This window comes from Athene noctua, chromosome 1 (genome assembly GCF_965140245.1).
Source record: "Athene noctua chromosome 1, bAthNoc1.hap1.1, whole genome shotgun sequence".
NCBI lineage: Eukaryota > Metazoa > Chordata > Aves > Strigiformes > Strigidae > Athene > Athene noctua.
Window position 1 is genome coordinate 42,568,313 of NC_134037.1, and position 26,589 is coordinate 42,594,901.

Genomic DNA, 26,589 nt, shown 5'->3' on the forward strand with positions numbered 1-26,589 from the left:
GCAGTGATGCTTGCTACTCTGACATGGCCTTTCTAGTCATTCATGAAGCATTCTGGGAGAGACAAGACCCAAATTTCTAATGTAAGTAACTAACAGAAGCTTTCCCTGTCCTCACCTAAATATGTATTTTAATATTATGGAGGCAGAGTGTAGGTTTTCTGTAGCAGGTCATTTTTAAGAGTCTTCCACGTAATTTTTGTGCCAGAGAATTTAACTGACTTACATAATTTCATTACAGAGATAATTAATAACGCAGAGAGAAATTAAGAAGCTCAGGCAAGAAAGGAAAGACATATTTTCTCCTGGGGTTGGAAACAAGTTGGAAAGTAGCTGAGGCAGGGAGGTGCACAAAGGCTCTTCCAGATGACATGGGCAGCACAGAGAAGAGTTTTGCACCAGTGGTGCCAATGTGATTTTGGATGGGCAAAGAAGAGGCCTGTGGCACTTGAGCCAAGAGGCAGGAACATCCCCTAGGGAAGAGAGGGAAGCAGGATTCCAGCACAAGGGATGTGAAGCTGAGCTGTGCCATGGAGCCAGGCAGGCTTGTGTTTTACATGCCCTGTCTCTCTCCTGTGTAGGTATCATCGGTCGTGCAGAGAGCAGTGCTGGAACAACACATGGTCTCATCCAAGTTGCTTACAGATGAGGAACAAGTGTGTTGGCCTGTCATGTAGTTTAGTCTGTTTAAATTTGTTAAGGCATAATAATGTGAGAATTTAGCGAGCAATCCCATTCCTTCCCATTTCCCTCTGTGTTGAGGCTGCTGCCTGTATTGTTTCCTTTCTTCTTTTTCCTTTCTCTTCTAATACACACCAGACATCTGGGATAATGGAGTTTTTCACTTCTACAGCAAGTGCAGCACCTGCCATGTGAAATCTTTTTCTCTTTGAGTGAAAGCTTTAACCAATGCTTCTCCCAGACGGAGATTAAGGCCTCGGTACTGCTGTCTGGGCTGGACATTTGATTAATACAGGGTCTTTTATTATCACCCTGCCTTTCTGCTCTTCCTCATTAAAAATCAGTGACTCTTCCCCAATTTATTCATGACTTGGAGAAAAGAATGCCTAATGATACACGTAGATAAAGAAAATACATAGCATTCATTCAGCTAGTAAAATGAGTTATTTTCCCACATGGAGAAGGGATTAAGCAGGGGGTGCATTTTTCCTCCTGCAGCTGTTAGTGAAGCAGCTAACAGACGGCAGCACAATATATATGCACGTGTGCATGTATGTACACACACACATAGAAGAACTGAGCACAGTTGCTGTTCGTATATAATTTTGGTTTATGTTTACTTTTCAGTGAAGTAACTTGGTGGCCTGGACTTGTTTTTTTTCCCCTCTGAAGGTTGGAAATGGTTTTGCTCCTGCAAGTTACTGTTTCTGTTAGCACTTGACAACACCGCGTCAGCAGGCAGAATATTTATTTGCCAGGGTTTGTCCAGGGAAGAACTGCAAGGAGGGGTGTGTGGGTGTGTTTTGGCCAGAGCACAGTGTGCAGGAGACATAATCCTTCCTGTAATGAATTGCACAATTTATTGTGTTAAGAATGTGTACCTTGATAGTTTGCTGTAACCCTTTTAGCACTTACACCCGGGGTTTTCTTCCCTTTTTAGTGATGCAGTCCTTCCAGACACAGATGGGTGAATATGTGCAGCAGTTCACCTGGGTTTAGGGTTCAACAACTGCAGTTTTATTGTCTTTTCCCTGCTGCTTCCCGGCTGAGCTGCTGGTGGCCATGCCAGGGCTGGCATTTGGGGTTTGCTGCAGTTCTCTTCAGCCTGGCTGGGAGCTCAAGCCCAAGAGGTGCCGTGCAAAGCCAAGCCAAAAAGCTCTCTTGGACATGTGCTAATCCAGTGCAGGGGCAGTGTGAATGGACTGCTGATGCAAAGAGAGGTGGGAGTATCTAAGAGGAGACACATCTTGGGTTCGGCTGTTAGAGAAGAGGATTTGATGGGGAGCAGCTTTCTTCTGCAATGGTGAGATGGTTATGTGTTGTATTGGTGGTGAGACCAGTGTGGCTAGGGCTTGCTTTACCCAGGGCAGAGGGGGCAGAGCTGCTAAAGCTTGGGGCTGCAGGGTTTGGAGCTGGCTAGAACCTGGCTATAGCAGTATGTGCTAAAGGTGCTGGGAGCACGGTTAGCAGGTCCAGTGTGGTAGGTGATATTACAGAACAGAAGAAGGGAAAGCTCACCTTAGATGTTTGTAAACCATAATATAGAGTATAAAAAGGAATGTGAATAAAACCAAATATATGAAAATACAAATATGCTTCTTTCTGAGTAAATTTAACTTTAGGGAAGATTCAAATGTTACACTGAGGTGGCAGTGAACTGCGAAAAACTTCCTAGCTCTAGGCAGCACAGGAGGCATCAGGAAGTAGGCATCTGTTAGCAAAGGAGTAAGGCTGGTAGGAAAGGGAAGAGTTTTCCTTCCACAAGTACTGAATAATCTCCAGTGTCCATGGGTCAGAAGACAAACTATTTGAGAGGAGGCGTGTTAGGGCTAGTACTTTAATGCATTTGAAATAAAGTAGCTGAAGTCTGAGACTTAGTAGTCTTGTGTCAGTTGGGGGAAGCTGTCTTGATATTCTATGGGGAAAATAAACCCTGGCTTTATGTAGTTCCAGGTGATGATATCAAGGGACTTTGTGATCATGTAGGTGCACTGTGGAAATAAAGTTTTTCTTCTTTGGGTTCATTCCTGTGAAATGTAAACAAAAGTATTGCTAAGAAACACATAGAAATCTTTCAGGCTTACATGTATCTCATGCATCTGTCTAGATGTCAGTGACTTAACTGTTTAGAGTCCCGTGTAATGTGGCTGGGAGATGACTGCTATTTAATGTCTGCTCTGAGTGTGAGCAAAGCACTCCGCTCGCTGCTGTTCTGCATCTCCCTTGTGCTCAGCCTTGATGGTCTTGCACTTTTGTGAATTAAGTATCTGGCAGAAGTAAGGATTAAAGAAAATGCAACTCGGGTTCAAGATCAGTTCAGGTGAAATGAAGAACATGAATGGGAGCAAATGTACTTGAAGAACAGGTGCTATGTGAGCACTTTCTCAATGAAAGATGCTCGTCTGTCCACTACTACCTTCAAAATGTACTGGATGCACCACAAATCATAAGGTGGCAGTGGCCATAACTGCCTTTATCTTTCAGTTGGTTTTACTTCTGTTTGTAATGTTTTAGCATAATAAAGCTTTTATCATCCCAACCCCTCCCTGAGAAACTTATTCTACTGCTCTATCAACTGACCTGATTAATAAGTCAATTTCAATATTAATTTTTTTTAATGCATTAAGTTCTGTGGGTACCTGAAACTGGCAGCTTTCTTTGGCAGTGGTGCTGTGGATCGAGAAATCAAAAGTCAGATGTCATAAAGAGGATATTTCCACAAGCACCTGTTCACTTTGTTTATGGAGGTACATCTCCAGCAGAGGATGAGCTTCATTTTGCAGCTCTGGCAAATGAGCTGTGACACGCTCTTGCTGCTGCTGCTGCTGCAAGTAATCAGCTAGAGGTTACTTTTGTGGATGAAATACAATTAAATGGCAGTGAAGGAGAGGTCTGTGGTTTATTTTGATTGTTTTTCCCCATGATATTTGCATACTGCAGTATGTAGTATGAGCAGCTATATATTATGATTTTTTTTTTTCCCCCATAAATCAAGAGAGAGGTTAAAAAAATAAATTACTTCTAGTGACATTGCCTTTTCCTTTGAAGAACCCAAGAGGAACTTAGATCTGGATTCTTCAAATGAACATATTGTTCTATTTCTGTTGAATATAACATTTTTGTGTTGGATAATATATCTGTGAGGCAAATATCATCACCTGAACATTTAGAATCAGCCTTCTTTGTTTTCATTCATATTCCCAGCTCAGTGTTAAATAGTTATCAAACTGTTCATCAGAGGGTTTGATAAACATTTTTCTATAGTTGTCAGAGTGATTAAGATGTAATAACTTGTTAGAGATAGGCTTGAGAAAAAAGCTCTTAATACCATAGATCTATACTAGCTATTACAGAACATCAGTATTTTTTTTTCTTCTTAGCAAAGAGGTTATAATTAGGTTGTTTTACTGTGCAAGCTCAGTCCTTACCATTCAGCTTCATTTAAATTGACAAGGACATGAAAATAAATTCTGCATTAAGAGTGCATGAGTGTGAACTGGGGGCACAGAGCTCTGTTTGGAGAAACAAAACATAAACTTAGTCTGTGTGTAACAGGCCCAAATAATACCAGTTTAAAAAGTATGAGAGTCTTGGAAGGAACTTAGGCAGGCGGCAGTTGAAGAACTTGTTTGCTTTCTAGCTTGTGCATGCATGCATACACATCTGCTTGTTTTTCAGACAATTGTGCCAGTCTGATAACAGTTCTTGTTTGGCACACCAACACTCAGTCAGTGCGCTGAGACTGTGATGCTTGTTTCATCCCAGCATCTGGTGAGATTAAGTATTAGTGCTGCTGTTTAAATTAACAGTTTGTGGATGTGAATGAATATTTGGGGTTGTTTTTGTTTGCTCTGGTTTGCAGTCAACAAAGCCGTTGAGATGAACAAAGCCTTCCAGACTGCCTACTATATAGATTAATTTACAGCTGCCAGTTTATATTAGTTCTATTTATTCTGCTTGGGTGCTTTTTTGAGGAAAGGAGTATTTCTTAGTCAATTGTCTGGCAAAGAGAAAGGAATTCAAGAAATGTGAAACAAATTCCTGCTAATTAGGCAAGCTTTTGGCAGCTGAGTTGTTTGATCCCTTTTCTTATGATTTTATGTTACACGGAAGGAATGAAGTTTGAAAACAGAATTTAAGTTGGCATCTGTCTTTACCCTCCTGCACTCTGTGTTGGTGATGCCGGCACTCAGTGAATAGCAGCTATAACCAAATTTCTTGTCTGCCTTCTTAAAAGCCTGGCCCTACTGAAGGTTTTGACAAGCGGAGCGGTCTACATCTCTTGCCTCTGCAGCTTCTGAGATGCCATAGGTTTATCAGAAACCTCTAATGCTCCTTATTTTTGTGATGTTTCTTTGTAATTCTCCGTCTCGCTGTTGCTGTTTGTGCCCAGTCTGGGTTATATGTGCCAACTGCCTGGTGTAAGCAGTGACTGCTGGCTATTGCCCCTGGGGATGTCCAAACCTTCACGCACCCCCACACCCCCTGAGAGGAGACTCTGTGCATCAGGTCATGATCAGTGAGGGCATGGAAGAAATATCTGTAAGTTTATCCAAGAGCCTTATGGATATGTCTGGATATGGCTAATGCAGACTGGCTGATGTCTGTGTCTGTCTTCTAAAATGATTGCTTTGGAGGACTCAAGTAGTTCAGAAGGGGATTAGTTGGTTTACTTATGGCAGAATCAGACATACTGGGACATGCACCCTTCTTCCCCAACCCCAGCACAGCTGGAGCTCTTTGTTGCCCAAATTACTGAAAACAGGAACAAACTGGGCTAAATATAATCTTCCTCCACCCTGCACAGAGGGTTCCTTCTGCCCCTCCCCTCTCTTGGGTTGCAGCGTGGGGAAGAATGCATTGTGGGCCTGTTTGAAAACGAAGTGGAAGGTGGTAAGACATGAAACATCCCAGATGTTAAGGAGAAACCTTGCAGGCACACGAGCAACTGCCCTCAGGACCCCACAGGATCAGGGGAACCCGCACTCCGCCGAGATGTCCCCAGTGAACTGTCAGCTCTGAGGCAATGTAAGGCAGCGAGGTCTCTGGCTTTTGGAAATAATTTTCCTCCTGCTCATTGTAACGAATGGTCCCTTCTGTAATTCACTTGTAAACCTTGGCAAGTAGCAATTACAGTATCTTGTGTGTTTTGATGCAGGTGTCTAATGAGAGATATATCATGCATGAATACATACAAAGCCATATATATACACATCTTTTGTCTTTTGTTTTTTCTTTTTTTTTCTTTTTTTTTTTTTTTTTCTGCTGAGAAGATTGTTTTGCTCCGTAGTAAGTGATTAGTAGAGCATGATACCTGCACTGTGATCTCTACCTTCTCCTGTCTTGGTTGGTCTTTTGGCTTTAAAGCTTGCAGGTGTCTGAAAACCCACTGTTTTTCATCATTGCAATTGAAGTGTCATTTCCCTCTAAAAACAGCTCTGCACAATACTGAGAAGTAGTAATTGTGTTGTATCAGAAATATACCCAGCATTTCACTTTTTTCTAATACTTTTCTTTGTTTGTGAAAATATAGTATCTTGGCTAAAAAATAGAATTGTCACATTTTAAAGTTTATATTTCATAGCAAATTGTTGTGCCTTTATCATCACCAGAGATGCTGAGCTTTCACATTTCTTAAGTCACATGTAAAATTTCTTTAAATTAAACCATTTCCTCTCAATGCCTCACTTCTATGACAGTTGAGTTTACTGCTCAAAAAACTCTAAGGAATCCTCTTTTTGGACGTAAAAGCCCAAGGTGTGTTGGGTTGTCTTCAGAAGGTGTAAAGCTGAGAGAAATGTAGTTTTTTCTGTTGCAGTTATGAGAAGCTTTATTCCTGAGGCTAACTGCCAAAACTCCAATTGAGCCATGTGGCCAGTTAGCTGGCTGATAGAGATTAGATGTGAAGAATGATCTGCTCTGTGGTTGGGGTGGGTTGGTCACGTCCAGGTCCTCTGCCATGGGCTAGAGCTGTAGACAGTTTGGGTACCCGAGGGCCTGTTCGCTGCTGCACCTTTGTCCTCTTATTGAGATGGTAGGGCAAATATAGGATAATCTTGTATAATACTTCAAGTCAATATTTACCTTCTTGTTTTTAGTACAATCAGTCAAATTATTTTTGCTTTAATTTGTGAAAAATATATGAACATTTAAGTCCTCTTAGTGCCCTTTTTGCTTGTTGTTAGATCACTGGTTTTGGTTTATGAAGTCACTTCCAGAAATTCCCTTTAATAACCTTTTTAATAAAAAGTTATCTTTTGTCAAGGAACTTTTAGTTATTATTTGATATCTTATGTATTGTTTTATGTTACAGCTGAATAAAGAATCAAATTTCTTCATTAACTACTACATGCCCATGCAGCAACAGAAAACCTTAGGACCTGGGAGAGAACTAGAGTACCTCTCAGTACCTCGCTTCTTTATTCCATGTAGTTTTTTTCTGTCCTCTATTTTTGTATGCATCTAAAATCAGTGTGCTTATTTTGATTGTTATCAATAAATTGAAAAGTCTTACAAAGAACTGCAGAGCTGCTTAATTTCCTTCTTTCTCTTTCATTCTGAAAAAACATATATCTATCCCTATCTATTATACCATCTAATTCAATAGAGGTTTGATCCTTGTCTGCATGCAAAAGTGAAATTGCTCTGCCATGCACATGAACAGAGTAGAGGAATCAGTATCTCCATTAAGCTTCCATAAACATTTCTAAGAGTAAAACCTTTGACAGATTTTGTGGCTGAAGAAGTTAATGTCAAATGGTGATATGGGTTTCCTGACTTTCTTTCAAGTGCACAAATGATTTAAAAATAATGACTGTTGACTGTATTATAGAAATATATGTTCAGAGTATGCATAATTAATAAGGCCTTCTAAAGTTATCAGTGTGTATAAAAACCCACAAAAAGACTCAAAATTAAATAAATTTTTTTTCTTTTGAATGTTTTCAACACCTGTCCTTTTTTTTTTAAAAAAAAATTTCCTTCTTCTGGTGTTTTTACTGGAGCTGGTGAGAATATTTTTTTAAAAAGCAAACCTTTTTACTCACTATTTTCATCATATGTATTCTTTTTAGCAAGATCTGATGAACTAACCTCAAAATAGTGTGCTTATTGGTTACTCTCAGGAGAACAAATAGTAGCAAATCTTTGGGATATTTTTGGTTTTGTTTTGCATATATCCCAGTTGTGGCTGTCCAGTTGCATTACCTGATTTTGAACCTTTTCCCCTTTTTATTCCTGCCACGGAGGGAAGCAGGCAGTGCAGTGAGTAGGTATGCATTCAAAAACAGTGAGGGTACTTTTCAGACAGACCTGCCTGCCTGTCCAGACATACCTGTGCTCTGAGCTGCATCTCTTACAGGAAGACTGGAAATGAGTCAGGAGTGGCAGTACAGTGAGAACCACCACCCAGGCTGAATCCTGTATTTGTGTCTCAATATCCAAAACAGAAATGGGACTAATCTACTGCCCTCACATACATATATGAAAAGTACATATTTTAGTTTGTATTAAGTGAGGAAAAATAGTTCCTGTATTTGCTAATACATTTTAAACATCATGATATAGAATGAATGTGAGGAAGATAAGCAGGTCATTTTGTGAAGTATTTTGGGTGTTACTGAAACATCAGACTATTCAAATTTGAGCACTTGACTCTTAAGCCAACCTGTCTACCTTGGACTCTCTTCTAGTGAATGAAAAGAGAGGTTTTTCCTCCAGAGGAACACATTCAAAATCTCCAAATTAAGTGCCTAGTCTGGATTCTCTTCTGTCTCTGTCTCCATAAACATGCTCTGCAGTCAGCAAAGAGAAGGGACTGGGATACCTGTGAATATGCTTCCCCTGTCCCTCATCTGTCCTGTGGGTTGGTGGTTTGGGTTCCAGTATGGTGGTGAGGGAGAGAGGTGGTGTAGCGTGGACATCAGATTCTTCAGTTGCGGGATATAGTTTAGGAGGGAAATTTGACAACTTGTTCATTTGTTTGAATTAATATACATGGTGATCCTAAAACTCCCTGTATTTTAGAGAGAGCTGAATAAGTGACATTTTGTAGGCTAGACATATTTAAAGAGCTTTTCTGTTTTGATGTGGAGGGTGCCTCATTCCCACGGTCATACTGCTCCACAGCCCTTTGTTCATCTTTGCCTCTCTTCTTGCCCCTTTTGGATGGAGGGGCATAAATCTCTTTGAAATATCTAGCTAAAATGGGAGGGTACTTAATGAAACAGTGACAAAGCTAGCTAGTTAAGTTCATCATGAAGGATTTAAACAAAGAAGAAACTAAGCCAGCAAGTTCATAAATACAAAGGTATGTTTTTTCTGCAAGAACCGTAACAGTTCTCTGGTATCTGTGCATCATAGACCGTAACATATCTGTTTTTAATGTGTGTGCCTTACAGTGACCGTGCAGTTGGCTGAATTAACGTTCCTCTGGCAGGCATAACTTTGAATTGACTAACTTTTATGTGCTTAAACTTCCCCTCTAGTATTTATCCCTTTTCTCATTTGATTCCCTTTTGAAAAACAGTAAAGAAACTAGCAAAAGAGAGGGAAGGAAGACACGATGGAGAAATTACATAATTCAGTTGCATGCATATTTGAATTGAGAACTGTTCTTTTTAAAATTCATGTTTTAGAGTTGTATCGCAGGCTGGCAATCCTGTTCACTTCAAAGAATGTGTGTGGATTTTAAACAGCAGGCATTATACCCAGCAGAAAGAATTCTTCAGTGTGCCTGGTTATAGATGGAGAAGATCCACCGATTAAATGTTCTGAGATCCAAAAAAGATCCTATATTCAGAGATCAAAAAAAAATATAATAAAGATTTAAATCCATTTGCAAATATGAACAATAACAAGCCTTGCAGCTCTCTGGGTGTCAGGAGCTGGAGTGAAATTCAAACCCCATCAAAGTTAACAGCAAATTCCCTGTGACTTAATAGGGTCAAGAATCACTTACTTTCTACTTAAGGTTTTGCATGTATAAGATTAGATATACTCAATAAGATTAGATATACTCAAAGTGGCACAAGGAATGCCTTTGCTGCTTGAAGATGCTAAATGACAGATAAATGAACAGTGGTTAAAAGGTGCTGGGAATCCCGTAGGCTGCAGATGGGAGCTCAAAGCTATAATTATCAGAACAGTCTACAGACAATTTCTAGCTCTTTCTTTAAGAAGATGGAAGCCTTGACATAGCAAAGTACTTTCTTTAATGGATGGCTGGTTCATTGTAATGTATGGGGTTCGCACCATCTAAGTAGAGGTATGTGAAAATTACGGGTGAGTTTCCTTCATGGTCAGAGGAATGGGCCACAAAGAACCTGGGATGTTCATCCTGTGACTGTTTTACAGCCGTTTCTCTTTCTCCATTGACTGTAGAAGGAAATTAAACTAGTATAAAACAAATCTTTTATAAGGTTTAAATTAGGTGAGGTGTATTCAGCATGGTGACTATTGCAAGGCTTTGAGAGGGACATGTATGCCCAGTCATTAACCTCCAGTTAAGTGAAATAATTTGAGGGAATGACTAATGTATTGTCTGTAAATAGTGTAAAATAGGAATATAATGAGTGAGAGGAAGAGGGAAGTGCAGAGAATTGGCCGAAGTCTCCAGGGTTGTGTCTCTTCCCTTCCCCCTTGCTTCTGGGTGGATCAATAGAAAGGGAGAGCAGTTGTGTAATGGCTTTTTTGCCCATCACTGTGTGATGTTACTTTGACACATGCAATTTACTTGGAAAAGCTTAAGTAGCCTTAATAACAGAAAGTCCCAGCAGAGCTGACACTAATGGTCTCCCCTGTTGTGAGTTTCAGCAGAGAGATTAAGAACTGAATGAACAAAGGGACCAAATTACCATCTCCCCCCTTTGGGTGTTGCTGCATGAAAAGAGGTATGAGCCCCAGGTCTTTGAGCAGACTGGCTCTCCGCCGTTCCCTGGCTTGAAAGGGGATTTTGCATGTGCTCTCAGTTTAGCGCCATTACTGAGGGCTGCTCCAACATCGCTCAGCTGAGCTTTTTTACAAAAATAGTCAAGGCCAGTCATCTTGAAAGAAATTTAGCATGTCATGCTCTGATAATGCATGTTACTGAATACTCTTTAGCCACTAACCATCCAATACACTGTGTTAAACGTAGCCCACCTAGGTCTACCATTGCTTCTATCTGGTTTTGCACAGGCAAATAATCTTTTCTTGTCCAAAACTCTCAGTGAAGTGTAACAGTGCAGCTCTGCGGGGTGTGCACTCAGAGATGGAGTGCGTTGGGTTGAACTTGCAAAAATGTCTCAAAGAAAGTAAGAGCATCTGTTTCTGCTTTCATTTGGAGCTTGGAGAGACATAGTTAATAATATCAGCACTGTCCACGAATTGCTAAGCACTTCCCTTTTTGAGTGCTATTCCTTCAATATATTACAAAGTACAGTGCCAGCTCTCTCTTGCCTCCCTTTATAGGACAGGTTTGTACAATCAATCCAACGTCCAGCTAAAAAAAACTTGCTGCTATGTGTGCTAAATATTTTCTGTGTGTGGCCACTGTATGGCAGGCTTTAATTGCAGCTCACTTCTCAGTAAGATTGTTTGGCCTTTTTTTCAGGAGCATTGCTCCTTTTTCTGTTTCTGTTAGCATGGCAGACCAAAAATTTCTGACCCTTGTCAAGTGAAACAAATGTGTTTCAAGAGGGGTTTAGGTGAGCTTTACCAATGCAGGATTTGATCTGTGACGATGATTGTGAAAAGTGGACCCTCCACCTTATTCAGTGTCAGTACTGAGGAAAAGCAGATCACTGTTCTGTGAATGGCTTTTTCTAAGATAGTGTTGTGTTGACAAATCAGTTGTTAACCATAAACCAAACGTGTGTCCCCTGGATTTAGAAGAGTAAAAACTAAATAAGGGTTACAGCATCAATATTAACATTGTCTAGCCTTAGCAGTCTTTGCTTTATAACTCATTGTATTTTCCAACATCACTTAAAATACTTTGCAAAGTATACCAGGTGAATGGTGGAGCTCAACATATTTGTATTTTAAAAGTAGTGAAATAGATGCTCTGCACTTTATTAACTGAATGTAAGTATATTAATGTATTTAATTGATGGTTCTATAGAGGAAAAATCTTGCTCTTATACAATATAATAACTAATAGTTACGCTGCCAAAATACATTTAAGATACATAACAAGTAGTGGTTTTGGCTAAAAATAGATTTGTATAACTTAGTTTCTATGTTTTTCTATGTGCATACAGTGTACAAATGAACTCTGTACATCAGATGCATGCGATATTTAATCTCAAGTGAAATGTTTGACACTGGTGGCAGCAGTTTGAAGATAAGGATGGATTTCTTAGTGTTTTAGCGTCATGCTTTCTTAAATTCAAATTCTTGTCTTACTGTGGTAAATTAAAGCTTATTAGATTTTGATCCCTATCTATCACAGTTACAGTGGGGTTTTTTTAATTGGTTAGTGCATGCATCAAAAATGTGGGGGGGAAAAAGAAGAAAAAAGTGTTATTAAACTTCTTTAACAAAGACTTGCATGACTGATACAAAAAACAGAATGATATAAATCATCATTTCCCTGCTAAAGAAAATTAGAAGTACCTCCTCCTGAATGGATTGCCATGATTTTGGGAAATACCTATGTGGTTTTTAAATCTTGTGCACTATGCAAATCTGACAGTTTATGAGCATGTAGTAATTTATTATAAATATTTACTTAAGTATGGATTGTATTGTTTTCAGAAGGCAAATACAATGATCATGAGACTGTAACAATTTTATGTTATGCTTCCAGGAAACATGTCACTGTATCTTTTGTCTTGTCTGGCTGACTATTGCCATGTCTAACAATCCAAGGAAGAAGAACCAATGTAAATATAAACAAAACTTTGTTGAAGCAGAAAAGCAATTTGGTCACTCTGTGAAGGAGGATTTTTTTCTTTCTTTCCAAGGAAAGAACTTGGTAGGCTTGCTAGATATTTTTCTCTGAACTAAACTTATTCTATTCAATTTTAGTATCTGGAAATTTCTCAATAATCACTGATGTAAAAACTTTTCTGGTGTATCTCTTACTAATTCTTAGAGATGCTCTTGTCTTTAAAGCAGTGAACATGGGAAAAATGGGAAGCATCTGAATAGGGCAGTCTGCCAAATGTTTCCTGAATTTTTTAGCTCTCATTATGTTGGATAAATCTTTGTCGAGTAAAATGTTCAGGTTTCCCAGAAGCCTTAACAGGGTAGGAACTTAAAAACTGAGATTTCTTAACAACTTGTGAGCAAGGCCGTGCACATATCAAAATAACTTAATTATACAATTGATGCTTTGGGGGTATGTTTGCTTCTTTATTGCATACCAAGTGTCATTCCAGCATTCATTTAAGGATACTTAAGGGTATGTATTTTCTTCCAGTGTGTCTTCTATCTTGTTGTTGAAATAATACAAGAATCTGCTCCTGGGCTGGCTTTGTGCTGATACAGAGCTCATCACCAGGTGGGTTTCCCATGGTTCTGGTAGGCTGGTAGTCATGAGGTCCGGGCAGCTTAACAGCAGCCCCTCTCCACAGCCCCAGTGAGGTATTTGCCAGCTTGGGCTTGTCCCTGGGGGAAATCTCTCCCAGTTGTCTCTCTCTGTAGGAACTCGGCAATTGCTTTGAAGAGAAGAATGGCAACAGAAGTTTTTTCATTGCTTGTGCTCTCTTCCCTTCTTACAAGCCTTCCTTCTCCAACAAAGGCAGAAGTTCTTTGCCTGCCCTCTTTTGCTAAGCCCTCCACTCTCCCTGCTGATCATGTACCATCTCCATCATTTCACGGCTTTTTCATGTCTTCTCTTAGTATCCACCCTCACCTCTTGTTCCTCTGGTTTTGCATAAGCTCATTTGAATCTCTTCCAGCTTGAAAAAAATGCCAGGCCAACACCAGGTACATTCACACTTCTAGGCACCCTCTGCAACTCTTTCTTCTCTCGTTGCTGCACCTGCTGTCAGTAGCTGTTGGTGAAGGGTCTCTCTCTAATGTGCCCGTGCCTTTTCCAGTCCAGCTTTGCACATTTCATTCAGGACGGCATCTTTACTGACCTCTTCCTCATCAAAGTTTACAGCCTCATTTGAGCTGTCAGCTATCTGCAGTCCCCAATGGTGTTCTTGAAATCCTGCCCATGCTTTTGTTCTCTGATCTGTCCTCTTCAGGTTCTTCTGCCACCTCAGCGATTAGCTTGGAGGATCCTCCCCTGTCCAGCTCTTTGGTAACTGTTGTCTGTGGTTGTGCCCTTGGTCATTTGTCTTTGTTTTCTGCTCCTTGTGGATGAGACTACAGTGAGATAAACATCAGCTCAACTTCTGCCTCTGTGCTGAAGACTTGTCTTTGTTACTGTGCAGCCAGCTTTTATTCTGTATGGGCCAGAAATACCAGTCTCTCTTTCCAGCGTAGTCTTGTGGAAATGGAGATATCAGCTGACATTTTTCTGTCCCATAACCTCTGATTTTTTTCCCCCCTTTTTCAAACTGTCACCAGCAATTCTGTATTTTTGATCTTTAGACAACATTGTCATCCTTCTTGCCACCCAGATTCCTAATAAGAAAATCTTCAATTCAAGGTTCTTCTAGGTAATTGTGACCACACCATACCTAAAACTTGCCAAATTCTTCTGCATCCATCTCCTTTGTATATTTGCTTACTGCTAAAACTGTGTCTAGAATTTATGTCTCGTAATTTGTACATCTGTTACTATTAATACTTCAGCAGTGTTGGTAATGTGAGGGTTTTACCCTGCTGCTGTTGCTCTGGCATACCCCTGGAGATTGCTTCCTTAATCTTAGGGGTTTGACCAAAGCACCTTCCTCCCCACAACCATCCCCTTTTTCTCTACCATGATGAACTTAAGGTGGTTGCCATTTTGTGGCAGGGGGGAGCTTATGGTGACCTTTCATCTTTTATTTGGTATTAAGAGCTTGACTGCATTCTTGGTTGATTCAGGATGTCGCCTCCTGTTCCCTCCTTGGCCCATTTTGGCACAAACACTCATGCCCAGCGAGAACTACATGAAAACATCCATGGTGCTGCCTGGGAAGCCTCACTGAGCACCTCCCCCTTACTTTACTGTGATGCTTGCAAAAAAAAAATTGTTACCAAGATGCTACTAGTGTGCCTGGGCTCTTAAACTGTTCACAGTGTTGTTGCTTAAACCCTCCTACACTGTGTGCCTGTCTGTCCAGTTGCTGCCTCTTGGCTTTTCTCTCAAATTTAGGGCAGGGATCATCTTCTCTTCTGTGTCTGTGTAGCTGTTTCTTGGCAGTGGTGTAATGCTGTGCAACTGTGGCTCAGTGGTGGTTGTAGGTAAAAGTTGAGCTGTCATGGTAATAACATCAACCTCAGTGGCTGTGTGATGGGGTGGGGGAGTAGGGATAAATAAACCTTGATTTTTTTAATTTTTTTTTTTTCCCCCCAATTTTTATTTGCCTTCCAGATGCTCTCCTTGCAGTTTTCTGTTGATGATTTTAGAGATTTTTGCATAAAATCTGAGGATCTGAGTTTGGTAGTAGGTAGAGAATTGGTGTTTTGACCTCTGGCAGCACAGTTTTCAACCATGCTTCCACTAATGCATCCGAAGTCAAAGCATTTATATCAGCAACCACTTGTAGGTGCATTGTAAACTAGTTGTACATTTCAATATTTTGTAATGTGTAAATGAAGTGATAAGAGAGGAGAACATCTCGTTTGATTCCCTAAATTGAACTGAGGCTCCATAAGAAGTGCTGATCTGAATCTCTGCAATGGAGGGGGAGACTCTGAGGAGCTCAGGGGCTCTGACACAAAGGAAGGAAGAGAAAGTATTGTATTAGCAAGCAGATTGAGTGCAGATGACTGACAGGAGACTGGCTTTGAGATGGAGGCATGAAAAGATGGAAGCAGAACAGCAGGACAAAGAGTGTCCCAGAGAGACACAAAAACAGTGAGTGAGATCCTGTCCTATTAAGGATCTTTTAAAGATCTATTTTAAGGATCCTATTAAGGTGGTTTTTTTTTTTCATGTTTTTAAATATATTTTAAATATTTGCCTTTATTCTTAAACTTCAGTTTGTAATCTGGGAGAAAACCAGGGTATACTATTTCTGCCTCTTCAGATGTTTTATAAAATTCATGCTGAAAACTGCTTCATGTATAAAGATCAAACTGTTATTCAAATGTAAAGGAAATACCTTACAGGAGGAAAATTAGTCTTACTGTAATTGTCCAAAACTCTGCCACAGTGGAAGATGAGATAGGAATAAAAAGCAATTCAACTCATGAGCTCCCAATTGAAATTCATAAGCGTGGAAGAGAGAGGCTGAATCTGATTTCTTCTCTGGGGAATTCTGTTTTCTGGCAGCCTGCAAGGATGGAAGCCAGGAGGCAGTTATAAAATAAATTTCTGAAGATAAATAGTTCAAATAAGTGGATTTTGAAAGGAAAAGTCTGTTAAAGAAAAACAAGTTTTCTCACAGTGCCATTATCTTTTTGCAGTGTGAAGTACCACAGTATTCTACTGTCCTTCAGCCATCTCATTTATGCTAATAAACATAGCAAGGCTGGGTTGCTCAGACTTCCAGTTTTGGATTCTTAACAGTGGGTCAGGTAAGGATTAGAGTTTTGCTAGACATTGAGGAATCTTGAAAACATTGGCCAAATGGAAGGTAGCCTGAATTTTGAAGTCCTCACTTTTCCTGTGATGACTGGTGTGGAAAGCAATGGTGCTGGAACTCCACCACATGAATAGTCTGTCCTTCAGCCATCTCCTCTGTGCACAACCGTCTGGAAGGTGGAAGATTACTTATGTTGCCACTCATTTCAAATGTTAAGCAACAAGTGCAGTATAGCAGCTTTTTGCTTTTTCAATTAGGAAAATTTAAAAAAGACACAGCAAGCAAAGCTAACTGGCCACTTGTGCCTTTTCAGTCCCACTGTGGTGTTTCAAAATCATGTAGGTATTGAAGCAAACCTGATGCTGCCAGGTGACGCTCAGCTGCTCCAGCTTAATCTCCAAAATAACTTTCCTCCAGCTGGAGGTCAGTGGCAGAGAGGGAGTTGCCAAGACTATCAACATGAAGAAATGGTTTACTGAGCAAGGGTCCCACCCATCATTTCTGAGTTGCTGATACTTTGCTCATCCTTGGGAAAGGTGCTAACAGTCCCTACCAATACTATTTCTGCTATTTCTCTGGTAGATTTATCTAATTAAAAAGGTCATATATCCAAGTTATTGACAGTACCTTTAGGTTCAGAACTTTTCTGATCAAACTACAGGAACAAAATAGATAGCTGTCCATGTAGGAATCAGGCTCAAAGGTGATCTGCAAAAGATAATTTTTAAACTGTCCATAGAAGGCATTAAAATATGAATTTCCAACTACATGTTTTATTTTTCTGTGTACCAGTGTAAGCACCCAGTATGGATTTAATATAAGTTGGAAAGTTTCTGTAGCCACTTTGCTTGGACTTCAGAGGAGGAACTCATTTATGAGTTTACAGTAAACTGCTTTTTTGTACCTGGGAAAAACAACGGTATTAGACCTGCTCTTGATAGCAAGGTTCTACCTGGTACTGGGGGGGACTGAGCAGGTGGATTTGTTCAGCATTTTCGCTTTGTTTACTGTGCTCAGAAAATACATATTTTTTCAGTTGCTGGTGGTCATTGGTAAATGCTGCGATAGAAATACAGATTTATTTTAAGACTACCTTGAGAGCTGATAAGGCTGAGGGACTGTTATCCATAGTTAAGAGTTCACATTTTATTAATATCACAGATTATTCACTTTTAATCCTTGTGTCTGTTTCCAACACTTTGTTCAGTAGTTAGCACTGAATAACTGAAAAGAGGTGTTTTCTTCTAAGAACAGGGTTGAGCTTAACATGCAGCTATGCTCTGCAAACAGTGCAAAAGTACCATCCTTTTCATCCTGCAGAGCTGATTCTGGCGCAAGAGTCATACTTTACTGACAGAAATCATTTAACTCCCAATTCTTTCTAACTGTGGCAAAATACTGTAGAAACTGTGCCGTTGTATGCATCTGTAGCTCATTTGTTAGTGAAGCTGCAGTTGGGAGGAAAAGCTTTGTTCTCAGTAAAGGCACTGAAAAAACAGAGACTGTACTGGTAGAATAGAGGGGGGAAATTTGACCTTTGCATTGCAGGTGTATTTGCTGTTCAAAAAACTATTAGAAAAATTGTTATTTTATTTTTAAATTGAGCAGATTTAAAATATTTTCATTGAGACCTATTTCACTTCCTGGACCCTTTTCTTAAAACTAAGTTTCAGGTTGTAAGTAGTCTTTAACAAATAATGTGTAAATTAGCAGCATGTTGTGGTAATTTCATAAATTACAGTCTGCATTCTAGATATTAATTGCCAGATAAACTATTTGTGTAGATGTAAAGTTGCTTCTGTTAGTTTTCAAATAGTAAGGTAAGAGATAAGATACTCAAGGGAAATCACACTGTGTTCCTGCTGAACCTGGTGAGGTAAACAGAATGGTATAGCTAATCAAAATTAAATTGAATTAGGCTTAATCAGGTTTACAGCACTAATATTTCTGGATAGTTTGTGTTGTGGTTTTTTTTTTTTTTTTTTTAAAAAAAAGAATGTGCTGTCTTTCTAGTTCCCAAATGCAATTGTAATAGCACATAACCTTGTACACCCTCTGAACCTTGGGAATGTGGTTTCAGGATACATTGTTTGTTCCTAAGTAGAAGTAGTGTATAAATTCATCCAAGAAGTAGCCACAAAAAATGGAAATTAATGAACAGTAGTTGCTTCTGATCGCTTTAAAAATTGAGGGTTACCAAATGGAGAAATCGACCCCATTTGAAATATCTGGGTGGTGGTGAAGGGAGCGATAATATAAATGTATTCTGACCACTTTTACAAAAACAGTTGTTCTCAGCATACCTTTATACTTGGAAAAAGCAGGGTGAAGAGGAGTGATTACATGAATTCAGTAATAACATGAGCCTATGTGATCATGGTTACATTCTCTGTGGTATGACATTTCTTAATACATGCGCACTGACCTTGCAAAATACCAAGTCTTAGCAGAATAGTCAAAAATTGTAGGAAATAAAAGTAAAAACAAATACTGCACATAGATATGGGATCTTGATTATATTTGGTACCTTTTAAAAAATGGAAGTGTAATTGCATTTAAGAGGCAGAGTACTTGTATTTTGCAATAATGTTTCTTTCTCCATGCATAAGTAAGTCATCATTAGGTCAAGGTGGCTTAATCTACAGTAGATTCATAGGATGTTGTTTGGAAGGGACCTTCTGAGGTCATCTAATCCAGTCACTTGCTTGAAGCAGACCTGTCACTGCACCAGATCAAGGCTGCCCTGGCATTGTCTAACCTGGACTTGAATATTTCCAAGGCTGGAGATTCCACCATGTCTCCGTCACCTGTTCCAGCACTGCACTACCTTCCTAGTAAGGAATTTCTTCCTAATTTCCACTGTGAATCTCCCAAACGTCAACTTGTGCCTGTTTTTCTTTGTTACATCGTTTTCTGCTACTGCAAAAAACATTTGGCTCTGTTACCTTCTCGGTCATCCAAGTTACTGCTCAGGCTGTTATAAGCTGCTGTTAGATCAACCATAGCCAGACTAATTGTGCTGTGCTCTCTCAGCCTCTCCTTGCAGTTCATACTTGAGGTTTGTGACCGTGTTGGTAGCCCTTTCCGGGAGCCCTTCCAGTTTCAACCGCCTTCTTGAGCTCAGGGGGTGCAAAATGGGGCACAGTGTCCCAGGTGTGGCATCAGAAGTGATGATAAATAACTTCCCTTGATCTGCTGGTCATGTTCCCTATTAATGTCGTGCAGTATGGAGTTTGCCTTATTCACATTGGAAGTAGGCTGTTGGTTTACATTAAGCGCAAGGGACCATTGTAACACCTATGTTCATTAGCAGGGCTATTGCTCGTCTGGTCAGTTGCCAGCCTGTACACATCCATGGGCTATTCTGCCCTGGTGCAGAACTTCATGCTTCTCCTTGGAGATATCAGTCGGCTCAATCTTGAAGTTTGTCAGACTTGATGGATCAATAGTACTTTCTAGCATGTCAACCATTCCCCCAGTTTAGTGTCATTCGCAGATATGCCAAAGGTACATTCAGTGTCATCATTGGGGTCACTGGTATTAAACAATAGCTCACTGATTAGTCGAGTGTGGATGGGTTCGCTGTTCATGCTTTACCTTCTCATCATGCATATGCTGGGACGTGCATCCCACGAGGATGTGCTCATGATTTTTCCAGGGACTGAGGTAACCTAATTAGCCTGTATTTCCCTGGGTCCTCTTTCCCATCTATCCCATCTGAAGATAAATGTAATTTTAGCCTTTTCCAGTTATAAGGGACTTCTTCACCATGATTTTCTGTGACAGAGAAATGATGAACCAGCTCTTTCAGTGTGGGTGATTCCCATCCTACCCCATGGATTTGAATAATTCAGCTTCTGTAAGTAGTCCTTGCCCTGTTGCTCCCCTACTGTTGGTTGCTACTGTCCTTCCCAAACTGCACTGGTAGGCACAAGGGTCTGGTAACAGGCTTTGCCTATGAAGACCAAAGGGAAAATGGGGTTGAGTACCTCAGGCTGTCAGTATATGGCCATAGGCTGAATTACCTGTCAGTAAATTGCCTTCTCTGTTCATTAATGAACTGTAGTTTTAAGAGGAGCAGCAGTTCAGCAAGGTGTATAAGCAGGATCTCATGGAGTAGAAATCACAGTTTTCTGAGCTGGTTACCAAAGCTCAGATACCTGAGTTTGTAATTAACTTGAGAGGTTAGACTTACATTACCAACTTGCTAAGTACCAGTATTAGCTCTTGTTACACTAAAATATGGAGCCCTAGAGACATGTGCTGTACTATAAAGCAGATGGAATAAATGAATAACAAGAAATAATTCTTTTTACATGATTTGTGAAAATGGCCTATATTTTGCTTAGTCCAATGACAGTTAATCCACAGATAATTTCAGTGTCGTAAGGGAACTGAAACATGATTTAAATCTTGAAGCATCGTATAAGCAGGAACTTAACAACTAACATTCCTGTTAGTTGCAAGAACTTATTAAAAGCATGGCTAATTAGTAATGACTTAAGTTATGCAGGAAAGGATAAAAGGAGTTGAATTTAGGCCTTGTTAAGTTAATCTTCTTTTGCAGTCTGTGAGTTGAGTTACAGCTTAGGTTTGGTGTTACTGCATTTTGTATTGTCAACAGCTCGTGTTTCAGTGGACTACATTGTAAAAGAAAAGAGAAGAAAGCCAGCTTGGACTATTTTTGTTAAATTTTAGTCTGGATGGGATCAGTGCGGTGGTTGGGGTGAAAGACAAAAGCAAACTCCCCCATTTTGTTTTGTTCAGCTGAACTTGTTTGTCCTCTGGCATGCCGCCCATCTGCCCAGAGCCCTCAGGCAGCACAGCTCCGCACACCCAGCAGCCTGTCTGGGGTAATGGAAGGCTGTGCAAGAACAAATGTTTGCATTTTGCCCTATCAAGCCTTGTACACTGGCCATGAAGCTCACAGCTCTTGGTTTCCTTCCTTGTCTCCTTCCCAGAGGAGTCATGGTGTTGTCCTGTCTATGGGTAGAAATGCCACCGAGCAGGGTCCTGCTTGGCAGCCTTACTGCCCAGGTGCAGACCAGGACTTGGGTCCCACTTAAGATGCAGAGATGTTGGGGTGTCCCCGCCACACAGCCTCTCATACAGAGTGCTTTCTGGTGTCAAGACTTGATGCATAGAAGTCGGAGAGGTTGGGGGTTTGCTTGCAGCACACATTTGGGCCCAGTAAATGCATCTATGGCTGCTTTACTTAGGTTAGGACTGTCCTCTGCATCGATACAACCACCCTTCATGTTTGCATTAGGCCTTTAGGACATGAAGATGATTTCTGTCTAATTCTTTTCCTGTTGTCTGACTTATACTCACTGTCAGTAGCTGGTATTTTTTGTACTTATTTATGTGATTGCTAGTGGGTCAGATTCCACATTCTGACTTGCCTGCAGAAATAAAAGTTGAAGAACCTTGAACAAGGAGTTGGAAGCATAGCATCTAAACTACCTATTGATATTTTAAAGAGCTACTGGGTCTTCACCTAAAAAAAAAAAAAAAAAAATCAAGCTTACACCTGAGTTTGTTAATGGTAGTAAAGGTTCTTGATAATCAGAGAGGACTATCTCATTTCCTTATAAAAAAGTAAATGCCCAGTGTGCATCTTGAAGTGTACTGGGAAAAAATTTTCATCCAAGAGAGGGATGAGAGGAAGGGAAAGAGAGATGTATAACTGTTTTATTCTACTTTAAAAGGGTTGTTTTCCTAATTTTTCCTTTTAAAAAAAAAAGGCCATTTGTGATTTTCAGAGAAGGAAGAGGTGGGAGCAGTGGAATAAAGACAAGGGGCTTAATTTCAACAAACTTAAGGGAAGTGGTGTTAATATCATTGAATCATGGAGTACCAGGTTGGAAGGGACCTCAGGGATCATCTGGTCCAACCTTTCTGGCAAAAACCCGATATAGACAAGATGGTCCAGCACCCTGTCCAGCTGAATCTTAAAAATGTCCAATATTGGGGAATCTACCTTTTCCCTGGTGAGATTACTCTAGTGTGAAAAATTTACTTCTTGTGTCCAGTCGGAATCTTCCCAGGAGTAACTTGTACCCATGATACCTTGTCTTTTCCATGTGACTCCTTGTAAAAAGGGAGTCTCCATCTTCTTTGTAGATACCCTTTAAATACCAGAACATGGTGATAAGGTGTCCCTCAAGCCTTCTCTTCTCAAGGCTGAACAAACCCAGTTCTCTCAGCCTTTCCTCATCTGGCAGGCTGCCCAGCCCTTTGATCATCTTTGTGGCCCTTCTCTGAATCCTCTCCAGCCTGTCCACATCTTTTTTGTATAGCAGGGACCAAAACTGAACACAGTACTCCAGGTCTGTCCTGACAAGCACTGAGTAGAGTGGGATAATGACTTCTATATCTCTGCTATTGATGGCTTTGTTGACACAGCCCAGCATCCTGTTGGCTTGCTTTGCCACTGCAGCACACTTTTCACTCATATTGAGCTGGTTGTCCATCAGGACCCCCAGGTCCCTTTCCTCAGAGCTGCTCCCCAGCCAGGTAGATCCCAGTCTGTGATGCACTCCTGGATTATGTGTTTCCAGGTGCAAGACCTTACACTTGTCCTGTTGAACTTTATAAGGTTCTTGTTAGCCCACTCTTCCAGCCTATCCAGATCTTCCTGCAGCATGGCTCTCCTTTCCAAAGTGTCCACTTCCCCACTCAGTTTGATACCATCAGCAAACTTCATCAGGGTACACTTGTTCTTATCATCCAGTTCACTTATGAAGATATTAAACAGCATTGGACACAATATCGATCCTTGGGGGACTCCCAATTGTGACAGGCTGCCAGTTTTGAAAAGAGCTATTTACCACCACTCTCTGGATGTGGCCTGTCAGCCAGTTCCCCACCCACCACACGGACCACTTGTCTAGACCATAATGTATCAGTTTCTCTAGGAGGAGGCTGTGGGGAACTGTATGAAAAGCCTTGGAGAAATCCAGGTAGACAATGTCCACCACCCATCCCACATCAACCAAGCAAGTTAGTCATAGAAGACGATCAGGTTTGTCAAGCACCATTTGCCCTTGGTGATCCCTGCTGGCTTTTCCCAATCACATGCTTTGTTTGACTTGTGATAGCCCCCAGGAGGATTTGTTCCATAACTTTCCCAGGGATTGAAGATATCCTCTGGGAATGATAAGGATTTTGAGAAAGGAAGAATGGTTTCCAAACAAGGCAGTTTAAATTTTTGCCTTTGATACTGTGAGACTGGAAAAAGAATCCCAGAAAAATTGTGGTAACCATAGCTATGGTAAAAGCTGTAAGAAGGGATTAGATGAGCTTTGGAGATCTCTCTCCATTTCTGTTATTCGAACGTCAGGATACATCTTTTTCACATCATCTTGACAATGGCTATTAATAGTCTACCTGTAGTTTAGATACGGATTATTTATTTGTTTCTTTACATTTCAATTATTATTTGTAACTAAAACAAAACAGGTGTATTTGCAAGATAATGACATTGTCATTGACAACATAGCAAAAAAGTACCAAAGCGTTGTCACAGACGTAACTGGTGGTTCGTTTTCCAGTGCCTTTTGTCTATTATCAGGTTTTTGTGTATATAAACATATCTGCTGATCTGAATGCATTAGGAAGAAGGATAGGAAAAGAAGCTGAATTATGCAGACTTGTTAAGAACGAAAGAGGGACGATGAGGTCTTCCAGCAGCATTTTCTAATTGAAGTCACCGGACTGACATTTTGGCAATGATTTCTGCTTCAGAGATCAAGAGGGATTATTTATTCTTAGCAGTTTTCTGTCTGCAGCTCTCAAAAGTTCAAGCAGACCAGGTGACTTCCATCATTTGTGAACATCTTTGAACAAGCAGTGACATTGCACTGAGACCAGAGGGTTTATTTCTAGCCCATGGAGCCAGGCACTTCCAGGCAGACTATCTGGTCTCCTCCCTAACTGTAAGGGGAGATGACCGCTTCTCCAGTTTTGTTTAACAAAACGGTTCATTTGAAAAGACACCAGTCTTTCCAAAAAAACCCAACCCAAACCCCAAAAACCAAACACACCCGACTCCCACCCCCCATTATAAGATGTGTGTGAGTTTACTGCACTGGGCTCATACGCTCTTTGGCAACCTTTCACCTGTTTGTGAGAATGGTGGAACACAGCTAGTCCACAAGTCTTTCTCCCAGTGCTGGCCTCAAGGAGATACCTAGGGAAGCATGCAAAAAGCAGGCAAGCATGGAGTAATGCTTTGCTAGAATACCCACCCCTGCCACTTGCTATCAGTTTTCATGTGAAATACGTATCTTTGCTGGGTGTAAGAAGTGAGTCAGGGAAGCTTCTCGTCGTTTTAAACTGTGTTTCTGTGGGCTTTAGAAATCGAACTCTCCTTTCTCCCCCAGTGTGGTTGTTGCCATTTAGAGGCGATAACTGAGCACATCATTTACTTTTACGGCTTGCTCTGTTTTACCAGCAGATCCTTTGCATCTACCACGGGGATTTTAGGGGGAGAGTAAAAGTCCATTTCCTCCTTGTTAAAGTGGCAGCTGCTCACTCTGCCTGTGTGCCCAGGGGAAGCTTCTGCAACTTGCTTTTCTACAGATGTACAGAGCTGCTGTTTTGCCTTTGGAAAGGAAACCATCATGAGCCCCAGACCCCTCCACCCATGCATGCCTCAAGGGTTGAATTTATGACCCAGGAATAGTGGAGATCTGATTGTTTTGTCAGTGCAGGCCTGTAAGTCTTTTCATCTACTCATGAGTACTACTAACATTGTAGTGTGTCTGGAGTTTGGAGGGGATACGCAGACTTCAGAAAGGATGTAATGACGGTTATGGCAACAAATAAACCTTGAAAAGCATCAAGAAATGGGAGCTAGTAGGAGTGTTGGTGGAAAGAGAACAAGAGAAGGATCACAGGCTGAGAATGGAAACCTAGGTGAATATGCCTACTAAGTTCCCAGAGCCAGAGGAAAATCAACTTGCTCATGTCCGCCTAGGTGCTGTGACTGAAATGGGATACCTGAGCTGTGGGGAAGGTACTAGTGACAGAGAAGCAGAGCAGGTCCTTTTCCCAATTTTATTGATTTGTTGTATGGTTTCCGGGAAGATATGAAGGTCTCTGTCCCATTTTCCTTTGTTTAATTGTGCATCTCTCACTGCTTTGCATTTTCAGAGATCAGTTAGTGGCAACCAAACTGGAAAGACATGGTTTGAACTTGGTTTATAGCAGGAAGTGAGTGTGAAAACCTCAGAATGAAATGGCTGGGTTTGCCCAGGTGTATTCAGGCAGCCGAATGCTGCAGAGAACAGTGCTATTACATTTCTGTATTCCTCGGTCCGCTTTGACGCTCCATTTATGATGTGTTTCTGCTCATACAGGAGTAGTCTACTGTACTGTGGTACAGAGACTCGCTGTTGCTGTCAGCACTAGAAAAGACTGAAGCTGGCATCCCCATTGTCCTCAGCTAGAGGTTGCCCTGCAAGACACAGCTGTAAAATGTTCATCAGAAAAAACTGAACGGCGAATCCTTAAGAGTGAGTAAAAAGCAAATCTGATTTTTAAAAATTTGTTGTCTAAAATGTATAAAAATAACACCATGCAGGAATGCATTAAAGTTCCAGGGTAAATAGGGATTGAGAAAAGCTCAGAGGTTTACCTGTGGTGCTGGGTTATGGTATTTATGTCTCCTGCTGCGTGCTTTGGAGTATGTAGTTCCTTGTCTCCTTTGCTGCCATGTACACCCCTGTTGAACTGCATTTCTAAGGACCGGTGGGTCGAGACTAGTGGAGAAAAGTGTGAAGCGACCTATTGAAATGGGATTTCCCTAAGCAAGACACCGGTTCCTAAGAAGGAGAACTGCTTTGTCAGGGAAAAAGATCACCTGGGAGGGATCAGGTCCTGGGGCTGATAGGAAGTTTGCATGGGAAAATGCAGGCACAGGTGTATCAGGAGAGGAGATATCCTGTTTTGTGGGCTGTGTTCACCCACAAGCAGGGGAACTGAACAGAAATCAAGAGGACAGCATCCTGGTCTCCCATCTCCAGGACACAGTTGGACAACAAGAGTTTCAAATAGCAGAGACAGAGAACATCTTCAGGATGCTTGCTGTTTTCTCTGTGATTTTTAATTCCCTTTTACTTTTGAATAGTGAATGACACTGTTCAGAAACCCACTGCAAAGTGCATTCTTATGTGTTTTGTAAGTTGCAGCTCTAGACTTTAAGAGATGAACTTATAGACCCAAAGGTTCGCATACTCTGAGGGATGCCACAGAATATGAGGCATAAGCTGGGGAGGTTGGAGGAATGTGACTCCAG

General features: G+C 40.8%; 1 protein-coding gene across 7 annotated transcripts in view; it reads left to right on the top strand.

The window, feature by feature from the left end:
- Positions 1–26,589, top strand: part of ANKRD6 (ankyrin repeat domain 6) — a 114,260-nt gene that overhangs the window by 31,806 nt on the left and 55,865 nt on the right. For all 7 annotated transcript variants that reach the window (XM_074896029.1, XM_074896033.1, XM_074896037.1 and 4 more), the window contains one exon: positions 25,652–25,807. The gene's annotated coding sequence lies outside the window, so the exon portion shown is untranslated. The remainder of the gene's footprint in view (positions 1–25,651; positions 25,808–26,589) is intronic.